The following is a 5758-nucleotide window of genomic DNA, read 5'->3' as shown; positions in this document are numbered from 1 at the left end:
TATTGGGACATCCTGATAGTAAAGAGTTACAGTAGTCCAGCCTGGAAGTAACAAATGCATGGACCAGTTTTTCAGCATCTATTTGAGACAGGATGCTCCTGCTTCCTGGAAGAGGGAAGGATGGGAGGTCACTGGAAACAACTGAAAATTCATCAGCCAGAGGTTTTCAAGATTTCATGTTTTCACTTGGCAGTAAATGTTGAGTTGTTTTTAGCTGCGCTCTTTTGCTGATTTTGGCTAATTGTGTGACTGCTTACAAAGTATGTTACATTAGTTTTATAGGCATTTCCCCATATCGCCACACAGGAAGTACAAGTCATCTGTAGAGCTGATGATCTATTATAAGGCCCAGAAATTTGCCTGGTTCACATGTTAACACAGTTAAAAGGTCAAATTAAAGGTCACTGAGCCTTTGCAGTCATTGGACTTTAAAACAATATTATACAAAGCCTTTTAAAAAGCGAAATCAGGGGACCTTTGTCTTAAAACACATCTTCTTTGGCTTTTTAATGATCTTACTAATTAATTTATGATTTGCAAACATATTCTTGTACATTGCTTTATGTATTTTCTTCTGCTTCTAATTCATTTCTGCATTTCTTCTGTAATTACTTTGCAGTAATGCTGGCACCACGACCACTCCTCCATGTCCTCGGTCTTGCAGGTTGGTTCAGGTGCTGCTGTACATGACCAGTTCTTTATTCATCCCAACATTTTATAGACATGTTGCAGAAAGGCAGTGGAGGAAGAAGTATTTAAGTTTACTTAAGTAAAAGTAGCCATACCTGTCAGCTCGGCGCGACCTGCCTCTTCTCCTTTCTCTCCCTCAGCAACACAGCTGAGACACATCCACCCGCTGATTAACTCCAGGACGTGGCACACAGCTGACGCTCATCCCCGCTAATCACCTTCCTTATTTAAACCGCTGGCAGACGTTCATTCGTGGCCAGAGCATTGTATGTATATGGATTGTGTTACGCCTATGATTTTCAACGCTGACAGTTCCTGTGCTGTTGATACGCTTTGTGGCGTTCTTCCCTTGCCGTGATGATCTCCGGCTAGCGTTACTGCTGTGGGTGTCTCACGGTGATCCTTCCAGCCGTGGGTGTCTCACGGTGATCCTTCCAGCCGTGGGTGCCTAGCGGCGAGCGCTACACCTGCCCGCTCTTCTGTTTCCTGTGTCCCTCATACTCACCTGCTCGTCCTGGTATCAGCCATCACTGCCCTACCCTGGTTATGAACTATACATAGACTCAGTTACTTTGTTTGCATTCTCAATAAAACCATCTTTTCCACCTGGGTCTGCATCTTGAGCTCTCCCTCACCTCCTGGTGAGAGGAGGCAACCATAACAATACCACAGTGTTGGAATACTGTTACAAGGAAAAGTGCTGCATTCAAAACGTTACTTAAGCTACAAAAGTATTAAAATGTATATGAAGTGGCAAAAGTAAATGTACTCATTATGCATAATGGCCCGTTTCATATTAATGTATATTGTGTTCATCACTTTACCAGCTGGTAAAGGTGGAACCAGTGTTAACTACCCTCTATACTTACAGTACAATGTGAAGTACTTTACATCCTGCTGGGTGGCAGGTAAGCTGGGGTCTGATGACTAGATTCTGTTTCCTTATCTGAACCTGAAAAGGAACTAAGGTTATCAATGGTGGTCTTTTGGACAACTGTCAGGTCAGCAGTCTTCCCCATGATTGTGTAGCCTACAGAACTAGACTGAGACACCATTTAAAGGCCTTTGCAGGTGTTTTGAGTCAAATAGCTGATTAGAGTGTGGCACCAGGTGTCTTCAATATTGAACCTTTTCACAATATTCTAATTTTCTGAGATACCGAATTTGGGGTTTTCATTGGTTGTCAGTTATAATCATCAAAATTAAAAGAAATAAACATTTGAAATATATCAGTCTGTGTGTAATGAATGGATATAATATACAAGTTTCACTTTTTGAATAGAATTAATGAAATAAATCAACTTTTTGATGATATTCTAATTATATGACCAGCACCTGTATATATGTAGTTCAGTACAAGAAGTGTGAAGTAGCAGAAAATGGAAACTCTGTACTTGAGGGAATGTACTTAAAGCAGTTACTATTATTTAGTAGGAAGATTCAATCAGGTGGTTTCCTGGAGATGGTCTGAAACTATCCATAGAATGTAAAATGTAAATATAAAATAAGAGGAAAGAAGGAAAAACCTCGGCATCAATCAGTAAAGCAATGAAAAAGTGGTCAAATGGTGAGATTGTTCTGATCATTGGGATCGACCGAAGCAGCTACACAAACGGATCAATAAGTCGATCAAACAATCATTCACCAATAACTAGTGGGAGCTTTAGCCAATCAAAGTATTTTATTGCACTGTATAGTGTGACGTGAGCCAACAGCAGGCTCTTATAAAAGTGTCATTTACTCTTTTCATCATGTGTACAAAACAAGTCACACACACACTTGTACCGTACAAAATCAACACTATTTATATACAATGTACACACACACGCCATGCAGTCTCATTCTCATCCATCCGGGTTTCTGATGGGATTCCCTTCTTATCGAACATCCTCCGCCTCACACACACCGACACACACCTCAGGGACTGACACATGACCGCTACACTGCTACCAACAATCCCACACTGCTAAATTAGCCAAACAAGTGCCAAGCAACCTCTGATATGCATAACGATCTTTTCTTCTGATAAAAAGAAAGTGAAACAATGAAATGAAACCATCAGATCATGTAAACAAATAACACGAGTTATTCTAAATAGCGTTGAATAAAATCTTCTATATAACTTGCAACGTCACCAACAGCTCCTTCACTCCCAATACTGCCTACAGCTCCCATAATTCACAGCGAACCAAGGGGTACTTATCACTAGTCTTGGGATAAACTGATGTCTTTTAAAACTTTTAATATAGTTATTTACTTTAAATCTTATGTAGCCTCAGGACACCTGAGAAAACGTTTGAGTTAGTGCACAGGTGCTGGCAGCTGCTGCACTAAAGGCCCTCGGACGTTTTTGACTGAGGATTTCAGCCTAAAAAGATTCAATGATAAGTATTTTTCTGTGCAGAAAGCCTCATTCTAACTTACCACCACAGTGGGTGTAACGAAAAGAAATCTGCCTTATGTTCATACTCATGTGGTCTCTCATAGCGCAAGCAGTCTACATACAGTTGGTACCGGTGGTTAAAAGGCATCTTTACAGCCAGAATCACCAAAATAAAACTGTAGCTGTCTGAGTCTGTTACATTTGATCACACTAAGTGCTAGACTGAATTCTACAGACAACAGGGATCAGTAACTTTTTATTTTCAGTGCAAAGAACAGGCACTAAAGGATGCTGTGGTTTGTTTTGCTTCTTACTTTCATAATCAGACAGTAATGGACTATCCTTTCAGTAAGTACCTCAGCTGTGGGATGGTCACAAAGAGCTAAAAATAAAGGTGAGTTTGGTTTGAAGGTTACGACAGTCAGATGTTTCAGTATTCACAGCACAGACTGATTCTCAGATGAAAAACAGGCAGAACAGACTCAGTCCTACAGCTTCTCTCAGGCTCATTTCCATCTTGTTTGGAGGTGAGGAAACCAAACGAACCCCTGAACAGTGGACAGGTTTGGAAACTGGGCTCCAGTATAAACTCAGGTTAAAACTGTAGTTCATTTCAATTACAAACCCAAAGAAAACCTACAATAACACATCTGGAATTTCTGCTCTGAACTCTGGATCCCGCAGTGAAGAACGTCCTCGTGGCCATTATTGCTAAAATCAGAGCTTCTCTCTGTAAACGTGCTCCTTTGCACCAGCAGCCTCCAGATGCTGCTGTTTGCATTTACCTACATCTGAATTTGCAAAGTGACTCTGAAGCAAGACACCTGACCAGACTCTCTACGATAGGGAGCTGCAACACTCTGCTTCCCATAGGCTGCTTTATACAGTAATAATAATGAAGTGCTGTCTTCACCCCTTCCATTCACACATTGCACTTTGCTCAATGAGATGCTTTGGATATTTCAGAGACTGAACTCCACAGCTCACTGTCATACCTGACAGAATCCGTACGGTGGAAAAATTTAACTTTGCTGTACTTTTGCTTTAAACACAGACTTTACTGACAGATATTGCACTTTTTGTTATTTATGAGTTCAAATAAGCGTCAATAAGATTCTGAACTTCTGAAATGGTGTTCAGAAAAAATTCAAATCCCTTGTTTGTACCTTTTGGGAGCATGTGCAAAGATTCAGATGATGAATGTGAAAAAAGATTTGTAGTTGTAGAAACTAGCCATGGCTGTGCCTAAATTAAATCAGCCGTGAGGTTACACAAAGACTCAGGACGGGTTTCTGCTGTTTATGCATACATCTGTTGGGCAGAGACTGTCTGTCGTATTTATACTTGTGTAACATTCTGACTAGGGGGCGCTCAAGCAACAAAGAACAGAAAACGTAGAGGTCTGTGAAAACAAGCGCCTCCCAACAGGAAGTCAGACTAACCAATCAGTGTGCGCCAGCTCCTCTTTGACTCTCAGCGACCTGTGCTTACCCATAAAACCTTTCACTGCATAGGCACGGAGAAATATAAATTAACCAATACAAGTGAGTAGATGTGTGTGTATCTTAATGTGAGCGGACAAACAACCAAGAGTACAGTGGCCTCGGTTCGCTCACATGCATATAACAGTGAAGACAACACACAACTAATGTCACAAATGTTCAACAGAACACAAAACTCCAAAAACTGATTGACAGTTGACTGGATGAAGGTTAGTAAAGAAATCCTTCATGCACAAATGGCAGCAGCCAAACCTCTAGATGGCAGTGAAGGACCCTGTTCCCGTGTCCGTACTCTTAGGTCGACATTTAGTTTGGAAACATGAACAAAGTAAAGCTGCAGTGAACACATGCACGTGTAACTCCAGTGTGGAACATGTGAGCACTCAGGGTCAACACGTCGGTTCACAGTGCGTTTGTGTAACCTCACTGTTGATGAATGTGTGCACAAATGTAATTTTCTACAATTTCACAAACTTGAATTTCTCATGTTTTTTCACCACCAGATTACGAAGGGCAAGCTACTATCACAAGCTCAGATTCTCACAGTTTTGCATCCACACATATGTTGCCCTCTAACAGCTCAAACAGAATAAGGCTAAACTAAACTACATCAGGTTTGTGAGCCACTTCCTGTGCAGTAGGACACTGAAAACAAACTCATTTCCAGTGTGTTGCTACCTGCACTTGAAACAGGTTTAAACATCTCCATAAAATTTCTCTTATTTGATCATCTTAATGATCACATCTGCTTGAAATCATCTGATTCATACTGAAACTAGTTAAACGTCCCTGTCCCACACTGACACAGACAGATTGACACACTCAGACAGAGACACACTCTCAAACACACACACACAGTGTGGATAGAGCTGCATACTGGGGCTACTACACCTCATTGTGTTTTAGGTTCCTCTCCATATAGATTATTATGTCTATGTACAATATTTATATTTTTACAATGATCTGGCTGCCCCTGTTCCAACTGAAATAACATCACACATCTGGGAGTTTTCGATTCGACCAGTAAAACATAGTGACAGATACAGTCTCTAGTATCTTTTACCTCCTAAAAGCCCAGAAAAACGACATGCAGTGACAGCCCGAGCTGTTCCCCATACACAGTGTTCCCATGGGCCTTTCTACAGTGACGAGCTCCTGGTAACGGTCATATGATTGGAAGGGG

The sequence above is a fragment of the Monopterus albus genome, unplaced genomic scaffold (genome assembly GCF_001952655.1).
Source record: "Monopterus albus unplaced genomic scaffold, M_albus_1.0 scaffold362.1, whole genome shotgun sequence".
Lineage (NCBI taxonomy): Eukaryota > Metazoa > Chordata > Actinopteri > Synbranchiformes > Synbranchidae > Monopterus > Monopterus albus.
This window is presented reverse-complemented; position numbering follows the sequence as displayed.